Below are 21,419 nucleotides of genomic sequence, written 5' to 3'. Positions count from 1 at the left end.
TGTACTTCTGATCCATTCAATAATATTTTAATGGACTAAATTTGCTTTTCTTTCAAAATCATTTGACCCCAAACTTTTAAATCTTAGTGTATTTATATATATATATGTGGGTCTGTATGTGTGGGTTGAGGCAAAACAGAATTTAGAAAGAGGATAACAAAACTTAAAGAAAAATGCTAAAGAGTTAGGAAAAATGCCAGAAGAAAGAAGTGAGGTGGAAAAACTAGTTGGCAATCGTGCCAATCTGCAAAAAACGTACGTCAGGTATTTAAATAGGGTAAATCAATTCTACATTGCACTCTCTGGCTAAACAATGAACAAATCACACATTACTATTATTTTTTTTAAATATCATAAAAAAAGGTTAATCCTTGTTTTTTTATTGTTATATTATAGAAGCAGTTCACATGATATCTGCTTGGGAGAAGATCCAATCTCTGCATTATATGTTTCTTGGTGAATAAAAGGGTTAATTCATATGAGTAATAGGTTCTTTGCTGTTTTCATCTGAATCTTTCAGCAAACAAAGTAAACTAAAAGCTAGGAAGGGAGGGCACGGAACTGCTATTGCCCTGCTGTGGAACATTCTATGTATTGCAAGTCTCTGGAAGGACGGGTTTGATATATTTACTGCATATCAGGGAAAGGTTAATGGATTCTCTACAGCTCTATAGTTGAGAAGCAGTCATGTTTGACAGACCTCTGTATAAAATGAGAATGTTGTATATTTACAGTTGGCCCATGTGTGATTCTATGCGTTGTTGCATATTTTTGGCACTGAAGGTTATTAGATTTTCAAGTTTCAACCAAGCTATAAAAAAGGGAATTTTAGTGAAGAAACACATAATTTTGATACATATATTAATTATTTACTTATTTTTTTTTGCAACACTCAATGGAAGTGAGTGCAAAAAAGTAATCAGTACCCTTACCTGGCAATGTCTCCGTTTAGCAGCAAAAATCATGATTAAACATTTCTTGTAGTTTAGCAGCACAGTTTTGGCTGACTCATAAATACTGCTTTAACTCTGTAACATGTCTGAGTTTTTGGGTATGAAATGCTCATTTAAGGCCCTATCTCAGTACGGTTTAGGTCCCAATGGAGCCCAACAGCCTTAGATATGGCTGCATAACTCATTTCGGACAGTTTTGTAAACTGTTTTCTGGGGGTGTTAAGAAATGTGGCATTGTGTGCTGATGTCAATCTGACGTCCAATCTTAGATTTATATTGGGTAGAGCTGTTCCAAATCAGGCCAGAATGTTCACCAAGGTCTTCAAACACCTGACCCCAGCTGCTCTGCTCTTTAGTGGTCCAGCTAGTGGGGAGATTTCCCCTGCTTCGAAATGTCAATTCCATTGATAATTGCACTTAATGAAAGCATTGAATGTACTCGTTGAATGTTTCTGTTGGCTCAGTTAATCAACTCCTTCATGGATTGATGGTAGATCTGTAAGTTGTTGCATATCAGTGTAAAGTAAACATAATTCTTACATCCTATAAATGGCTGCTCACCCATCATTACTGAGACACCAAACAATTAGGAACTAAGTTAAAACCCAGGATATCAGGGTAAATACAAATAAGGAGGTTAATTTTATTGTGCAGAACAGGAGAATTGTACACTGAATGCAAGGATGTCCTATATAAAACCAGAAGGGTGGTCACATTACTCCACTTGCTTGCACTTGTATTCCTTGTAACCAACATCTGATACCATGGCATGTGTTTGGGTCCTATGACCATTATGTTTTCATCACGGTCGGTTTATTTTATTATTTATTTTATAATTAATTGGATTTTACTACTACTCCACTTTTAAGATGGGCTGCGTAGTGTTCATATTTCTGTGATTTCCAGCTTTTCATGGGTATTTTAAATTACCGGACAGTCACACTCACTGACATGTATGTACAACATGGAGTTTTTTTCACTCCGCCTAGCTTCAGTTATTCATATCCATGTCTAACGTAGGTTTGCTTACACATATCAGAAACTTCCATTTTAGTCTGAATCCAAACAAATGTGTGTCGTGCCGGTGATGAATTGCGGCTGTCTACACAGGCCAACTGTGACTGATGCCTTCTCAGCGGCTCTGATCAATGTTTCCATTAGATAAGTCCCCAGCATACATGCAAATCCCTCCCTCTCGAGCAAAGGAACTGTGCACCCCCGCAGGGTCTACTGTACACTGACAGACGGCTTCAGAAAATGACACACAGCCGGGGACCCGCTCCCTTCTGTTGGTTACACACAATCCCTTTTGCCCAAAAATACGAACTTGGGATTGCAGCTTTTAACAATAAATTAAACAAATTAAAGTAAAAATCCAGTCCTGTTGTACTAGTCCATTGTTACTATCTGTGTAAGATGAAATATGTAGTTTAAAGGAATAATCAAGAATTATTTTTTGTGAACACATTAGTCAAAGATTTTGCTTTACTTTTACTATACAGAATTCCTAGAAACTCCACCTTATTCCATTATATGGTTTGAGGACATGCGTGTTCTCCAGGCTTGTATCCCATTACATGATGCTTGTCCATGTCCAATGTCATCCGTGCTTGAGCTTAATGAAAATTGTAGCAATCTGTTGTTTAGGCCTGAAAATAGGTAACACTTAATACCAGGCTGCCTAATGAGAAATCTGGCGCCAGAGATCTCTAGATTTATTTAATTCACAATTTAAATCCCTAAATGGGTCCCATAAGACCCAGAGCATATTATTCCCTATTAATATTATTTACTAAGGCCCAACTCCAGTAAGCTTCTCCTGCAAGCAGGCCTGAGCTTGTCCCTGCATTATACATAGTTAAATGCAGCACTGATACCATGGCACCAAGTTGATGCTTAAACTGGCATGGACGCCTGTTCCTGATTGATCTGGAAAGTTATCAGACTAACCACAGGCACATACCCTATTCTGTTGTCCTCATCAGGCCTTGCAGGGCCAGCTGCACACCACCAGTTACATTTCTTTTCATATATGTGTGCATGCTTAGTTTGAACCGATAATGCGCTTGGATTATAGAACCCTCTCACAGGGGAAGAGACTCCAGAAGTAGGGCCTTTTTAAAACTTCTGAATTGCAGAAGAAACCTATCATGTGTAGTGAAGTTGAGAAGCTGAGATGTTCACCTCACCTGCAAACTCCTGGGTTAGCGACTACAGCCTGATTAACTCTACTTGGTAATACTTTTTACAGCGCAATGGGGCAAATAACACGACTCCCTCTTATGTCTTCTTCTTGTTACCTCCTCTGGTCTTGCCTTCACATTGGCTACACTTATTTCTACCTATTGCTATTTCTTTAACATATTCACTATCCACACAAAGTCATATACATAGTAGGTTCAGACAAAACACACAGTAGTAAAACATAATTGTTAAAAATGTAGGGCTCTCCAGCCTGTAAAAATTGGGACAAAACTACTGGGCTCAATTTTCTAGATAAATCCATTTCTGGTTTAGGAAGAAAGTAAACAAAAATGAAAGGAGATAGTGACACGGCATACATTTCAGAATGAGACCTGTTAGTCTTTAACACACAAGGTACCATTCGTTTATTTCATTTTATCTGAGTTATACACCTCTCAGCCCAAAGATCACAGTCTTTTGTAAGTAGCTAGATAGATAAGTTTATTCCATTATTCCAGCTGTTAGAAGCACTTTGTAGGATCCTGCTTTGTGGCCTCCACAGCCTTGTCTACAGAATGCTGTCAGTTTTCTTCCTTCTATTTTTCGAGAAAGTCATTTCATCTAAGGTCTAATCCCTATTACATCTGTGAAAGAAGCATGTGGCCACTGAAAAGGAAGGCTACAAAAAATACCTTCAGATGTATAAGCAGATATTTGGAGAGTGATACAGCATAAATAGGTAGTACTATGACAAGTATTGAATAAATCAAATGTTTTCTGTGTGTGAGTCAAAAAATTATTTAGGTTAAATTATGAATCTATATATTATGTTTTGGTGCTAGCAACTATGCACATATTCAGAGCCGGCCTTAAGTGTTGTGGCGCCCTGTGCGGACCACTCCTCTGGCGCCCCCTTCTCACTATCCCCCTCTGCCCCTTCTCACTATCCCCATCTGACCCTTCTCACTACCCCCCCCTCTGCCCTTTCTCACTACCCCCTCCCTCTGCCCCTTCTCACCAGGCAGTTCTCAGTGGGTTTTGAGCAGGGGAAGTCACCCAAAGTATCACATGACTGACAACAATGGCAGCCTCCAGGTCTGCAGATAAACGAAGAGTACTGGAACACAATGAGAGAAAACCAGGTTTTCTTCCATGCTAACCTACATTACTGTGCATGGAACTGTGTTTAATACTCAAAGAAAAATGTTTGTTTTCCATGGGACTTTCTCTTTAATGAGTACTTATTCGAATACTTGATTCAAATACCAAGTAAATGCTGCCTAATTCATGAGTGACCGCTTTTATTCATTAAACTTGTTGAAGACTAATTAAGCCTAAAGCTAAAAATTGATTGGTTTTCTTTTCAGATACTCAGATCTCTTGTACATACGCTAAATGTACCATCTACTATAATTGTGCACACTCTAGAATGGTGTAAAACAAATATGCCCTTTTTTCCACAAAAGCTTGTAACAGAGCCATTGCTGAAGACACATCACAAAGTAACGTTTTTGGTAGTGTCATATATGTAAATGGATGAGCGCCTTTAATTCATAGGTGATTACATTTAGTACAAAACTGAATATAAGACAAGGACTCAAAAAAGGAAAACTCCTCAAGTATTCCAGGGAAAGTTTTAAATTGTAATTCACATTATCTTGCCTCCTTGTTTACTGGGAACCACCCATACCTTGGCTGGTTAGGTCATTACCAAGCCCAGCTAGAATAGTCACTGTTCTCTGGTGATTTATGGAAGACAGTTACATCTGTTCAGTGAAGTTCTATTTCGGTTAATAAAAAGCACATCATTTCTTTATCACTCATCCAACGAACCCACGTTAATGAAAAATCCAAAAGCAGCAGTGGAAGATGACCCCTGGTGACCTTTAGTGCCTCCTAGAGGATGGTTTCAAAGTGAATGGGTCAAGCTCTACATACAGTAAGATTAAACAAACAAAACCACTGTGCGATATTTACCTACTAAATGTAGTGTCCATTACAAAAGGCCTATTTTTCACCCTGTGATATAAGTTTTACAAGCAGTGTTATACTATTTAAGGATTCCCAATACATTATTTGTCAATAACGTCCATATTTGTCATTACCCAGATACATGAAACCCAACACCAATCAATGACCACTTTTGAATTTCATGGTTATTCTCCTCATTATATAGAACTAACAAAATGTGCCTACTTGCTTTATGCTTTCATTGCAACAGCACCTATTCATTTGCAAGATATTTCTCCCTGCGGTGCTACCCTTTTATATAGACATTTTGTATATATTCCACATTTTCACAGCCCATGTTTAGAAGCACTGCTAATCGGTGTGTAGGTAACAAATCTCTTTCAAGCTGCGTATCTTTCTCTATAAAGGAGCCAGAAGCAGCTGAAAGGAAATTAATTATTCTGGCAGTAATTGTTCAAGAAAGAAGCAGATCTGAGAGAACAAATTAGTAATTAAATCATAATTAAGCACACTTACCTAATTTAATGATTCTACAGTCATTTAAGGAGCCTTAATTGGCTCCAGAGTTGGAGCAATAACAAGATGGCAAAGTATGAGGTCAGGAGAGGAGGTTTAATTGATCATAATAAGTCTTTGATGGCCGCAGATGAATTATCTCATTGAATACTGGCCTTGGCCAAAAGTCAAGTGCCACCCCAGCAGGGAGGAAGAGAAACAAAGCGTGACTGGCATTGTAACAACTGTGGAAATAATGGAAGGATTTCTGTGATGGAACAACTAATGGTATGGAAAGCACTAATGAGGAGGCGGAGTAATTTACATTACGCTAAACATCAAGGGAGGATTGTTTGAGTGGAACATCCACAGCTATGGTTAACATCACAGGGTTTAATTTCTACCCGCGAAACAATGAGGTCAGCAATTGACATTTTTAATCAATGTGCCCAAACCTTAATTTATTCTGTGAAATGTTCTAATTTCTTGATAACTAACATAAATCCATTATTATAAAAATTACATCAGGGAAGGCTATATTACCAGTTAGGAATTATTGATCCACCGTTGTTTTTATGAATTAAGATGTTTAGTTGGTTAATTAGTTTATAACTCTAGGGCAAACAAGTTGCTTTAATCATTTACCTGCTTTTGAATCTGGAGATACCTCCATTCGCTGGAAAATATTGTTGAGGTTGACCAACCTGAAGAAGGGAGTTACTAACCACTCAATATAATTTGTGGCTTGTATGCTGGTTTCAGCAGTTTACAGTTTCTTAAGTAGGAAATGGCCAGCCTACGTCATATGTATTTTCCTATCCCTAGGACCGTCTTTCTTTTCTTAACCACGATAGCAATAAGATACAGAAGTAAACTTCTTGACTCCTAGATCTTTGCATAGTCTTCTTATTTCATGGACGGTTTTAGTTGGATAAAAGCAGAAGCAAAATTAAGCTGTCATATCGGTCAAATACCAGCCACTTGGCAATCGTTGACTTTACAAGGTGGTGCGTACCACTGATGTTGGACAAGAAAGCCTGCCTCGCAATCTCCGTTCCCATTTATCCCAAAGGTGTTCAATGGGGTTGAGTAGGGTTTTGTACCAGTCAAGTTCTTCCACACCAAACTCATCTGGGCCAGTCAAGATCTTCCACACCAAACTCAGTCATGCAGGAATAGAAAAGGGCCTTCCCAAAATGTTCCCGCAAAGTTGGAAACATAGCATTGTTCAAAATGTCTTGGTATGCTGAAGGTGACATATATATATATATTTATATATATATATATATTTATATATATATATATTGTATATATAAAGGCACGCTGTCTGAGTGGGCCTTTCCTTGTTCACACAGCTGATTACCATGTTAGTCTTTCTTTGTTAAAGGGCAAAAGAGAATAAAGGAAGGACTTTAGTACAGGTCAGGGTTTGTTTATTGTCAGTGCAAGCTACAGCAGAACAAACAGATATTCAGAATGTCAAAATACCAAGTGCTGCCAGCAACAGTTATTTATTTGCTTAAAAGGAAATTATGCCCATCCAAAATAAACAGACATTTTAAAACACTGACATTTTGCCAGCAATACAATGTCAAGCTTTTGATGTACTTTAACTAAGAAAAAAGGGCCAAAAGTACCACTTTTTTGTAGCAGAAATCAGATGCTTTAGAAGAAAATACGTATGTATTCAATCTAAAAAGACACTGTCTATTCCCCAATTGTGTTTATGTCCCACTTTAATTAAAACCCCTTTTATGTGTAACTAGTACTAAGAACACGTCATACTCATTAAGACGAGAAAAATGTGATACATCAGTAGACAGTGACAGTGTTTTTTTTTCTCCCAAATTTGCTTTTAATCCAATAATAATTTGATTTTGAAAACTTAACCAGCCCAGATCTTGCTCATCTTTACTGAACGGCCCCAACGCGCTTTAGCGTAGGAAACAGACATTCTCCATCATTCTGTCATATCCATCTGGATAAATAATGAAAAAGTCAGAGCAGGAGTTCACTTACTGTTAGTTAAATTTCAGCAGTATAATGGATGAATATTTGTTTATAATTTCTGTACACGGCCCCGGTGTCAGCTGCCTGCTCTTATTTGCATAGTTAGATTGAGCTGTTCTGAGGTTAATGAGCGTATGTGTATAATAAATGAGTTTTATCAGCGACTCTGCTGTTTTCTAAATGTTTGATAAATTTGGCATGGATTATGCCAGAATTATCAGGTTTTAGTGCTCATACTCGTCACGTAAGTCTACCCCAAAACCTTCCTGATCCTTCTCCGCCTGACAGGTTTTACAATTCATACCGTGATACCAGCGGCAGGGAAAGGCATTTAGGGCAAGACTGTCTCAGCAGCAGATGCCGAGTAATTAAACATACGGTTTGCTCCTTCCCGGCGTCTTTGCAATGTGCCGCAGATGCAGTTTGTTTAGCTTTGGGTGGAAATGCAGTCTCCAAACGAGAAGAAATAAACCAAATAAAAACACAATGATTTGAGCAAGCAAGCAAAGAGAATGGGATGAAGCCATATTGTGGTATTTTAGAGATTTAACTTGTAGGAATCTAATGGAATTGGTCACATATTAAAGGAATATATACAATAGAGTACACATTGCAAAAATCGAGTCCTCTTCTGCTTCAGTACCAATAATACGTCTTAATGCGTGTTAATGTTATTGTCAATTTTAAATTGTTTTTGCTAAATATTTTCACTTTTCGTTATTGTAACGTAAGCAATATAATAAGTAAGCAAATAAAGTTAAATAAACATACAGATCAGGCTTGGATATGAATGGCAGAAAGACGTATCATAGGGCATTTCTATAAGAATATATAGAAATATATATTCTATGCGTTAACATTTCATCGATACACGCACAAGCATATAGTCATTTTTACCGTTACAATTCTAACAATGAATGGAAAACGCATCTGTTTTGATTTGAAAAATCTAATTTTCAAGGCAAGAAAGGACACTTGGTGAATAACATTTTGTATGTCCAGGAAAATTATCCTAATTGAAAGCAGATATAATTTAGGTACAATTAGTGCAATTCACTTAGGCTTTTTTTCTGTAATTAGCCAGTAGGGAGATTTTCTAAATAATAATAATAATAATAATAATAATAGCTCAGTGGTTACCCTCTTGCTTACATTTTATGAAAATAGTCTTTAGAGATCAGAATCTTTCAGTCTTGACAATAAAAGCATCAGTGTATCGCACAGCTCCCTGGCAGCCCCCGGATTTATTTATATGGTTAATATACAGTATTTAAGTATATCGTAGGCGAATCTTCTATATGGGACTTTGAAGGGGAGATCGGCACTGCTGCTCCAAGTGGAACTTGAAGTTGTTTTTAAGCTGCAATTCCAGCCCCTTTCATATTCCCATTAAAGATATAAAATCGACTGCATGCAATCTATAGAGAAAAAGTTTGAATAGACGGTGGGAGAAATGACAACAGAAGTGGAAGACCGTATCTAATGTAAAAAAAAAAAGCACCGCAACGCAGAGCAGCATAGGATCTCAGCTCCCAGCCTGACTGCTCTTTCTCCGGTCGGAACGCTCGTCCGCTACGGCAAATCATGTTAGTGATTATATGGGTAATGAAAAGCAAGCTCTTTTTGTCTGTGCTGCTGATTAATCTGCTCTCTATTTAGCCCTGATTTATGGGGCTCAGCAGTTGAGGTGAATGCTGCCCCATCAGTTCTGCAGCCTATTAGCAGCGTTGTGACCGTTCAATGCCTGCGAGGCTCAAACACTGCTACACCAAGCCTACAGCTTCCCGCCTCACTCCCTCCAATCTGTTTTGCTTGCTGGAGTGACCTTTTATACAGTAAAACACATTAGTTGAATAGCAGCGTCTCATTAAAGGAGTGAATTAACCACTGAGTCCCTTTAACGAAATGACAGCCAGAGGAACGAGTGCCAATGGCCACGGGCATTAGGAAATTTAACTCATGAATCAGATGTGTTAATACGTTCTGCAGCCTGGAGCTGTGAGGGCTCTTCTATTCCTTTCTCTATTCCCGCTCTGCCTCCGAGAGTAAGAAAAAAAAAAAAAACATGAAAAAAAAAGCGCATTACTTTCTTCCTGATGGGAGAGAGAGAGAACGCGCAATAATAAAGCTTGAATTTTTCAATACAGTTAAAAATGAGGCTGACAGATTACTGACAATAGCAGTTCTAGTTGAGACACAGGGAGCAGAAGCACTATTAACCATATCATATATCATACAATGTAATTAAATCAAGCCACAGAGTAAAATGGGTTTTTTCGGTGAGTGAAATGGCCTCTGAAAGAGCCCTATTAAATGAACTGGAGAGCTGAAATTAAATAATTCACAGTGAGGGATTTTGCATTTATACAAAAATTGTGTGCTTAATTGTCTGTGCTACATTACGAACTTGGCCCTGTGTTAACAATACACCCCGAACATATTACTCGGAGCCGAGCGGAACTGCTTAACACAAATGCAGCCGAGAAAAGCTTTTAAAAAAAAAAGAATCGCGGCCCAGGAGATCTATATAAATGCCCTTTGCCTATGTTTTAAGGCCCTGACCCATTAAAGTAACCAAACCAAAATGGATAAGCTGTATAACCTACAATATGCAGGCATTAACCTTGTCAGCAAAAGGAACCTACTTGTCTTTCTTCCCGTTCAGCTTTTATTCTTAGCGCAAAATGTAGCTCCGCTGCGTTACTTGCTATGGCGTACAACCCGTAAGTAGAGTGTAGAATTAATTAAAACTGGGTTTTATATATATATATATATATATATATATATATATATATATATATATATATATATATTGAGGGGCAAAGTTAAAATTCGAATCAATTACCATGGTAACCAATGGAATGTTATGCCACCTTTTGCACTTCTATGCACTTCTTGATTGGTTAGAATTGTTGGTATAACCTGGACTATTTCTTTAAATTGACTGGAAAAGCTTTGTAGTATTTGATTAAATACGGATTTTAAGCTCTGTGGCCCAATCAATAGTCTCATCTGCATACACTAGACCAGAAAGATGATTTACCGCTAAGTAAATTACAGTATGGGTGATTATCTTTGTCAACTTTGTCGGATATCTTATTTACTATAGTTTTGTAATATGCTATGAAAGACCGTAGTGAAGAGACGTGAGTTTAGATTAATATAAAACGTATTATGGCTAGTCCTACTGTTAGCACAGATTATGGATTTAAAGGTTGATAATGAAATAATATAACTATTAATATGATATTAATTATTATTAATACAATTTCCATGTAAGCTTGGGTTTTATCAGCTGGTGAGAATTCACCTGTATGGTGACAAATTTCAAGGTTCATTTATGAACCTAGGCTGACTTGTCAGCGAACTTGGGGGTCCTTCAGTACCAAGTAGCAGAAGCAACATAATGCCCACCTTCTAATTCTCCGGTTGGCCAGCTGAATTTATTGGTGTTTGTATGCTAGTCTAAAATCACAAACCCAAATATCCAGGCTGTCCAAAAGGTCTTTGACTTATTTAGATGTATACACTCTAGTCCTGTACTGCTGATTAAAGAACAGCGTATGCCGAAACACATTTATGTTATTGATCAGAAACATTAAATCTCCAATATGTAAAGGCTAAGATAGCTTACACTACATATATACTGCGTATATATATATATATATATATATATATATACATTTATGAAAAGACCTTTACTCAACTGCACCTATAGACAGTTGCAGGATAAGACATTGCGAGAATTGTTTAGCAATAAGGGCCCACTGCATCCAGATGTTAAATTATTTAACTGACTTCAGGAGGCTGTTAGAAGGTACATGTTCCCCAAGGATCTCAGGTAATGACAGGTGAAGATTGTTGATCGGTGAGGAAGAGGAACAGTGGGGACCAAAATATTTTAATAACACAGGACCCCAACAACAAATGTATCACCGCCATGACAACTGGACTTGCTGTATATATATATATATTATAATGTATATATATAATGTATATATACATACTACAGGCATCTGCTCGTGAACAAATTGTTTTGTGATACACGTAAAGGTTGTGGTCCCTTATGATATATGAAATGGCATGCTTTTCAGTAGATTGTGGTCTGGCTATTGCGAGTAAATTATACAATTTTTGTTTCCAATCTCAGGAAAAGAGAAAAGAAGCCATTAGTTACAGCACTCAAGAAAGACTGTGTTGTATGTATAGACTTGAACGATACAATAATCAATAAAGACAGAAAGAGGGATTTCACTCATACATCAAAACAATGAAGTGGCCGCTGCAGTAAAGGCCATTGCTGGTATTGTCAGATGTGTGAATTATGCTTCCTGCAGACGGAGCACGCCGTTTAGTTATATTTAATGGGTGTTGGCTCGTCCTGGGAAATGAGATTAAGCCTCTTACTGTTGTGGTGATCAAAACAGCATAAGGAAGATTTAGAGGCGCTTTAAATAAATGCGTCTACAAATATTATTACATCAGTTTTGCGGAACTTTATCTAACAATGTTTCACGTGTGTGAACACAGAAAAGCTTTTTTATTCAAATTGTGTATTTTAATCTAAACCAGGATCATGGAGATTTCTATTTCTTAACATCCGTTTTAAAAATACAGCATTTGAGTATTCTTTCCAATTAGCTGTAAGTAAAAAAAATAAATCATAGATTAGGTCACATCTTTTCATATGGCTGACATACTTTTTTATTTTCTAAAATAGGAATTCACGTAATGCTGGATTGGTCCACTTTTATCTGTTTCTGTAACATTTAAACTTTTCCCAAATTGTTTCCAACATTTTAATTCATGTTTATGATGAATTTGTATTATGCTTAGAATGGAAGGATAGGAAATGGGCTTCCCCAAGGCATACAAACATAGAATTTGACTGAATTGCGGATGAGAACTGTTTGGCCCATTCAGTCAAACCTTTGGTGTAATCAGATTCAGCATAGCCATACGCCAATACCATGGATTATTACATTACCTTACTGTATAAACGTCTAACACTTTTGCTGGGAGGATGTTCTACTTATCTACCACTCTCCAAAGATATAGGAGATATATCAGAAATTTCAGGATGCGCAGTTGAGAAAATTCTGTTAAGTACAAGATACTTAGTGAATAGACCAAATAGTGTGTGTGTGATTGTGTTGAGCTTCTAGGTTATGACAACACATTAACCCAATGATAGCTATTTTTGGGTGAGGGGGCTGAGGGCACAGGTGAAGCTTATAAATGAGTTAAGCAGGTCTCCCCAGGCCATCCTGTTTTCTTTATTATTATTTGTTAGTCCAACGCTCTATCAATATTTGGCCCGTTGGCTCTTGGTTCACAGCGTTGGCCGCGGCATGAGGTGCATATAAAGTTTTAAAGAGGTCTTGGTGTGATTGGTGGCTGTGTCACTGCGAATATTTTTCAATGTCAGGCTCTGAGCCGGTGCTGTCAGACAGTGTGAGCTGGGTGCTCAGCCCCAACACACCATGATCGCAGTATTAATGGCAGCTGTTCCCAGAGGCTCCGGTGATGAATATTGTTTAGTTATCGCTGCCGCGTTCGTGCTGCAGGACATCATTACCTCACCGCAATGAGGTTGCAGGTTTCCATTGCTATTTTCTTAACCCTTCGGTTGCCCGTGGAGAACAATGCACTACAGGCCCAACAGATGTTTAAGAGTTACTTTAACATTTTAATTTGAACTTTTTTGTTATGAAGAACTGGCAGTTTTAATATCAAAAATAGTAACTTTACCTAGCTAAAAATCCGACACACCAGGCAAATCCCTAGTAGGCCTCTGGCCAACAGTGCCCAAAACCCAACAGATCTGCTCCAGTGTCAGATCATATGTTGCAGCGTACAGCTGTCGGCTGGATATGTCTGGCCGGACAATATGTGAGCATAGAAGCGTAACGTGCATCTGCTCATATACAGCCACCAGCCACGCTTATGTGATCAGGTGGCCGCCGGGCCTTAAAGTGCCAGGACTGCATGGTCAGTGCCAGTCCAGCCTTGCCAAAGTATAGTAACAGGATTCTGTGGCAATAGCCGTGATGAGTGCCACTGGTTTACTCAAGGGGGGGTAAGGCCAACTAGGCTACACCTCTTCCACCAAGCCGGGGGCAGACTGCTTGTCAATGGACTGGTTATGAGGGAGGCTTCTGAACTCTCCAATCAGCCAGTTCATGCTATAGAGGACTGTGCCTAGCCAGCAATGTCTTTATAGCACACTGTATCCATACGCCTCACATCCTTAATTCATGGAACACCAGGATATGACATCATATCCCGATGCTTAGCAATAAGGATGGTAGCTGCAGAGTGGTTGCTGCCCTGGATCAGACTTATAGATAAATACTTTACTTTGGGAATTCATTAAAAAGTAAAAACGTTTCTGACTTGGTTTTGCGTGTTTAAACTTTCAAGTTTAAAGAATAAAATCCCACAACTGCTTATTTAAGCAAACTGTAATTTGTATCATCCCTGCTATGTTTTAAGTGAATAAAACAATATTTATTACAAATAAAACATAAAGCGTTCTGCAACAATTTATAAGGAAACCATTGTAGCCTCTTCAATTATGTTGGTGTGTTAGCCAGTTTCAATGGAAAGTGTCAAAAGGCAAAATGCAAACTTGCTAAAAGCAAAAAATATGTCAACAAAACACCTTTCCAAGAACCATACGAGGTAACAGACATCATAACGTACCTACAGTCTCAGTAGTGTTACTCATTTGCCAGTACTGCTACTTATTCTGTAGGAGGCCATTTACTAGAAGAGGAGTAGAAATTGTGCCTAGAAAAATGTATAGGTTACAGGGACAAAATAATTTGTAGCACATTGTAGCAGATAGTGGAAGTGCAATAACCATCTTTTCAATATCACTGGATCGTGATAACCTCACAAGGTTTTAGGAAGATTTTTTTGTTATACATCTCGCTCAGCTTAAGGTGTCCTCTGCAACATCAAGAGTTAAAGTGCAGAAATCAAAAAACCTCTAAAGGTAGGACACGTCTAAGCCTATGGTGTGGAACCAAGTATTATGTTGCACAATGATAGAGAAGCTCTAGATCAAATATTGCATTGTCTTAGTGAGAAATTGTATCAGGAAATTTATATCAGTTAGTGACTTCCTCCAAATGCTTTAAGCAATTAAAGAATGGCTAATCAATAATATCACTAATACCAATGACTGAAAAGATGACTGGTCACATTCCCCCCTCCCCAAAAAGGAGATGTGTAAAGCAATTATTACATCCTCATATGTTTTTTTTAACATTTCTGGCATTTTGAAAAGACATGCTGCTGGACAACTGGTAGGAAGAGAATACCAAACACTCAAAAATGTGTTACTAAATTATGTATTCAAAAATATCACAAATGTCATTCCACCACCCTTTTAATTTGTTTCTATCATATTCTTAGGATAATGATACAACATTATGGTGCAAACCCATATTTGCAATAAGCATTTTCATTTGGTAGTGTTGTCAGTTCACATAGTTACATAGTTATATAGGCTGAAAAAAGACATGCGTCCATCAAGTTCAGCCTTTCCTATTTCTGTTCATTTGTTGCTGTTGATCCAAAAGAAGGCAAAAAAAGTTCGCTTCAAGGAAGTGATCCAAACAATCAACTGTCAGATAACTGAATTTCAACAGAAATACATGGCTGCCCCACAAAGTCTAAATGCTCTGATCTGTACAGTAAATATATAAACGCCATGTTCTACACATCCTACTATGATGTCTATATTTAGCCAGTAGCTACATTTTGTTTAATTTTACCATATTTTTTTGCCCAGCGTAAGAAAATCATCTTTTAGTCATATCTCAGTAATGGTTGTGTGCTTACTTTGTATATTTACACATCTTATGTGTCCTTGCATCACACTGCCTTTCTCAGGATGAACTTTTGAATGATCAGTATCATATAGTTCTGTAGGGCTGAGGATATCTGCAATATTTGTATTGATTTAAAACTATATTAAATGAACATAAAGTAATACTGTTGAGATCTTTCAAGTATTGCTGCTGGCGGACACTGCTCATAATTCAGTTTATGTCTGATACAGAGCTTCATGCTCTAGGGCTATCCAGAAATGCCATCCACTTATAGTCCTCTCATTCCTAAACTGCAGCCCCTTCAGACTTCACTTTAAATCAAGAGTGGCCCATTCTACATACGGTATTTCCAAGTTTTAAAAATGTCAATGGCCTTGAATGATTATGCATTGTTTCTTGAGTTATGCATATATATATATATATATATATATATATATATTTTATTTTATTTTTTATTATTATTATTATTTTTTTTGTCTGTTTAACTACATTGGTTTGGCTATGCACCACCCATTGTTATTCTGCCAAAACCAGATCAATTAAATACCAGTGATGCCCAGCGTACTCTTAAAAAAAGGGTGTACTATGCATCCTATGAAAAATCCACCCTTAAGTCTCAAACTACTCTACCAGGAAACTTGTCAGTATATTACTTACATATTGGTGGTAAGTTTGTGTAAATGTAAGTAGACACTTGACTGTGTATAAAAAGTACATCTCTACTAAATTTAAAAAACTTATTTAACACAGGTTTTCCTCTTTCTTAAGTTTTTCTTTTTTTCTGTACACTGTCGATCTTCAATCAACTTTTTGAAACATAAACTGTTTAGTTACAGTAAATGCTAAACAATTTAACCCTCACAAGCATTCATAAAATTACCAGCACATCATTTTTATTCTTTATGAAGAAGAGAGTTTACCTATAACGAGTAAACCCAGAGTTAGACTTTTTAATGTTCCTGCAATGCCTTTATTATCGAATGTACACACTGTGAAGTATTAATATTCATATAAGCTTGTTTCACTTTATATTGACTTTAATGATTTTGCTGTTTTTGTTTGGTATTGTTGCTGTACATTCTCAAATATTATACTGTACATGCTGTTCCTAAAGTGTTTTGGAGGAGCAGTGTAAATGGATAGTTTACTGTCCCTGACAGCCCCACTGAAGAAGAATGCATATTACTCTGTGAGTACATTTTTCAAAAACAACAACAAATAAATAAGTAGTAACCTAAGGTAGAAGTTCCAATGGTGCGGGTACAGTCTCTGTTCCAATTCATCCCAAAGGTGTTCGATGGAGTTAAGGTCAGGGCTCTCTGCAGGCAGTCAAGTTCTTCCACACCAAGCTCATAGAAACATGTCTTTATGGACCTTGCTTTGTGCTGGGGAACAGTCATGCTGAAATAGAAAAGGGCTTTCCCCAAACTGTGCCCAAACGTTGACAGCATAGCATTGTCCAAAATGTCTTGTATGTCCCCTTCAGTATACCAAGATATTTTGTACAATCCTATCATATACACGCTCAGCTATAACATTATGACCACTGACAGGTGATGTGAATAACACTGATAATCTTGTTATCATGGCACCTGTCAGTGGGTGGGATGTGTTAGACGCAAGAAAAATGGCCAAGCTTAAGGATCTGTGTGACTTTCACAAGGGCCAAAATGTGATGGCTGGATGACTGGGTCTTAGTATCTCCAAAACTGCAGCTCTTGTGGGGTGTTCCCAGTCTCCAGTGGCCAGTACTAATCAAAAGTGGTGCAAGGAAGGAAAAGCGGTGAACTGACATGGTCATGGGCCGCCAAGGCTCATTGATGCATGTGGGGGGGGGGCAAAGGGTGGCCCGTGTGGTCAAACAGATGAGCTACTGTAGCTTAAATTGTCGAAAATTTTAATGCTGGTTCTGAAAGAAAGGTGTCAGAACACACAGTGCATCGCAGTTTATTGTGTATGGGGCTGCGTAGCCACAGACCAGTCATGGTGCCCATGCTGACCCCTGTCCACTGATGAAAGCACCTACAATGTTCACATGAGCATAAGACCTGGACCACGGAGCAATGGAAGAAGGTGGCCTGGTATGATAAATCACATTTTCTTTTACATCATGTGGCTAGCCGGGAGCGTTGCTTACCTGGACAACACATAGTACCAGGATGCACTGGATCTGCTGCTAACATCTTGGTGCCAGACATCACAGCACACCTTCAGAGGCCTAGTAGAGTCCATTCCATGAAGTTTCAGGGCTATTTTGGCAGCAAAAGGGGGACCTACACAATATTAGGCAGGTGGTCATAATGTTATGGCTGATTGGTGTACATTAAAATGGAAATGATGGCTGGAGTGTCCATTTAAAGGCTGGGTTCATATAAGGATATTTTGTTTTACAGTTTGTTACATCACAGCATTTTGAATCTATTGAATCTCTTGAAAAGTGGTTGAAAAGTAGGGAGCAGAGACCATCAAAATACATAAATTCCATTTTAAAAGTCAGATCCAGGTAAAATAAATATTTAGATATAAATACTTCACAAAACTTACTTTAATATAGGTAAACTATTGTTCCAGTCCCAAATTTCCAAATTTTTACGTTGCTTCAAAAACATATTTCTTTACCAGACATGACTGTTTAGAGGGTCGGAAAGACCGCTATTGAAGAGAATAGGGTAATTGTCTACAGTTTAAAGATGGAACACTGTAGGGGAGATGGTTTACCACTCAGTAATGATGGCTCAGCTGCTTCATGTAAGCTAAGTATATGTGGTAAGAGAACTATCATTGTGTGACTGACCCAAATCTTACAGACCAGTCTACCAGAAGAGAGAGATCATCCTGATAAGGCTGCCACAGCCTCAATAAAACCCTCACAAAGGCTGCCAAATAAATAGAAATTAGATTAAGCAGCAGCAATATTGACTGAATTGAAACAAGAAGTTAATATCTCCCCCTTTGACTGACTGTCATTGCCCTGGAATCGCATGCGCCCGTCAGTAAATAATGGTTATCGTCGGAAAATCTCCACTTCCTGACCAGGCTTTTTCCCTTATTTCTGCAGAGATTGTATGAATAATTAACAGCTTCAGCGATACAAAAGCCTGTGATACACAATGTGACAAAATGGGCAAGGGAGAGATGCTGCATGGACTAGACTTGCTCAATTTAGCTGCAATTAAGTCATTTGCCTATTAAAAGTGGATCCATCACCTAAAGAAATTACCTAGCAATAAGAGATCATTCTTATGATGTGTTCTCATTTCTTTAAAAAAAAATGATGTGGTTCTTACCAAGTTCACAGGTCTTTAAGATTTTTCATTGTTTATAAATATAAAAAGCTGACAATTGTACCCATATGTTTTATTGACTGAATTAAACCACTTTTAGTCTTGTAAATCCTAATTTTATGTTAAGATTAGCCATTTTTTGAATGGTTGATGCCATGAAAGTTTGAGTAAGTATGTGGCCAGTGGCCCATCTCTGCCAGATGGCCAGTTCTGGCCTGCTTAGTGTCCTACATCCAGTTAAGAAAAAACATTGATCCAATCATGGAGAGCTTTGTATTTAGGGCTGGGAGATAGTTAACATTTGTGGTGTCTAAAATTAATGAATGTGGCGTATGCTCGTACTCCAATATTTGTTCCAGGCTACCAAACTCAGTACCTTTTTTGAAGGGGAGGAGGGGCGCAATCAATTCCATCTTTTCCTTCTCTTCCATTCCTCCCAAAGAGCCTTAATTATAAAGCAAGCTCTTAAAACGCTGTGATTTTCTTCCTTGTAAGTTTATACGGAAGCACAATTTTAACAGCTTTTTTGAGGTTTTTTTTTTTATCTCCTTCAATACGAATGCCAAATTATGCTCATTCAGCCACTGCGTTTGCTATATCACAACTCCTGGAGGCCCCAGCTTTTGATCTGAGATGACTAATAAGATCCATTTGTAAAAAGATCTTAATGGTGCATCCCCAAGACATCTAGAGGTACTTAAGGCTTATGGAGTGTTTAAGTAGAAGAATGAATGCTGTAAATATGTTTATTAGCCAGAGATACACAAGGGTCCCTGAAAGTAAGTTTGATTTATGGTCTGTAGCAGCAAACACAGATTAGTGAACTTGCAATCCCCATTTACCTACTTTAAAGGAATCTATCAGTGGAATGTTGTATATTCATATTTATCATATATTTTTTCATTTACTTCTCTAAGTGGCTGAGTTGGAATTTTCAGCCTTAATGTGCTGTGTTATCCCAAAAACAAGTAATCTGATAGCTACACACCTGTGTTTAGATTATTTAAACCATCCATTAACTTTCCAACTACTTGATCCAGGCATCACGTTTGTACCACCAAAGGGCCAATAATCAGGAAGGCATTTTAAATATATAAAGAGGTCCTTAGGAGAAGATCAGTTTATTTTTTAGAAGAACAAACCTTTAGTTTGTTATAATTATTATCATATTACTAATCATCAGAACATTTGCATTCAAATATGTCTATTAACAGAATTGTCTACTATGATGCATCTAAAGGATGCTTGGTAATCACTTTCTGTTTTAACAATTATAAATGTAATTAGCATAAAATAAAATTATCCCGAACTCCTCTTTTATTTGGTTTTAAAACCAAATACCGATACTGGTGGAATATTCTTTTGAATGGTGAGCAACTCATTATATAAGCAAATGATTAAGCGACAAAGGATCAGAATGTAATAGTTGGTACAGGTACTTTACGAATATTACTGAACAGAGAGTGTTCTCTGTGATAATCAAAGATTTTTCCGTCTTGGAGAAAACAGTTTAAAGGGACAATTCACGCAGTTTTACCCTGGAAGTGAGGGTTTTTCCAGCAGTCGTTTCTTCTGTACCATCACTTGATATGTACGTTTCTCCCCCGGCTGATTTGTAGCACCTCTCATTGCTGCATTATGAGAGCGCTCGCAAGGTTGTGAAATAAAATGTCGCTTAGGATAATGTAATTGGCCTTAAGGTACAGGAGTTGAATTATATGCTGGTGATTTATAATCTGGAAATTAAGGACTCACTCATTTTCTAATTTAATTCCATCTTTAAAGGGAAAACGCTCAGAATTAAATTGGTAAGTGCCGCCGCTAATTCAAATGCAGATGTAATTTGGATTCGAGAAGGCGTTTGGGGTGATTAACGAGTCCCCGATGGGCCGTTCTGATTCTTATCTGCTAAACCCCACAAATTCTCTGGCAGTTGTGACAATAACGTTAGCAGGGTGAAGAAGGGCTCTGCATTGTATATTCTCAATAGCACTGTCAATCCCGCCTCGGCCTCCCCTCCTGACGTGGAATAGGGTATTATTTCAAATCTATAGCATAGCAGAGACAAATATGAGGCTTCTTGTGCAATGCTTTATCACTATTAATGAGAAGTTTTAATTGTTTACTGAGGCTTCAGAGATGTAACACAGTTTCTTGCCCTCCATACAGTTAGGACAGGGGAGTTGCCAAATGTACTCCTTGCGTACTATCTGAAGGATGTTGTGCAGGGAGCATAGCAAACTTGATACAGAACACATGGAAGGGCAGATAATTTGACCTTTATGTCAGTATTTTGCAAGTTATAAAGAGGACACTGAAATACCAGGCCCTGTAGACCAGGGACAACAATGATAATGTCAGAATACTCGTAGACAAGTCACGCAACATTGCGATCTCTACCTACAATGATGGTCAGGATACTAATTTTATTTGGGATGGCCAGTATGTGGCGGATGTCTGCCCCTGAAATAATTACGCTTATATACAACGGTTATTTCCTCATAGTTCGTCCAAAGTGTATTTAAGTTCTTTATGTACAATTACCTAATTTCCAGAAGCCTATAGCAGGTAAGGATATCAAGATAACCTTGAGTTACGTCTTCTTTCTTTTAGGTGATTTTTATGGGTACAAGAGTACTACACCTAGTATAGATTGCTTTAGCCGCAATAACTTATAAGTC

This window comes from Spea bombifrons, chromosome 11 (assembly GCF_027358695.1).
Source record: "Spea bombifrons isolate aSpeBom1 chromosome 11, aSpeBom1.2.pri, whole genome shotgun sequence".
Classification (NCBI taxonomy): domain Eukaryota; kingdom Metazoa; phylum Chordata; class Amphibia; order Anura; family Pelobatidae; genus Spea; species Spea bombifrons.
Note: the sequence above shows the minus strand (reverse complement) of the source record.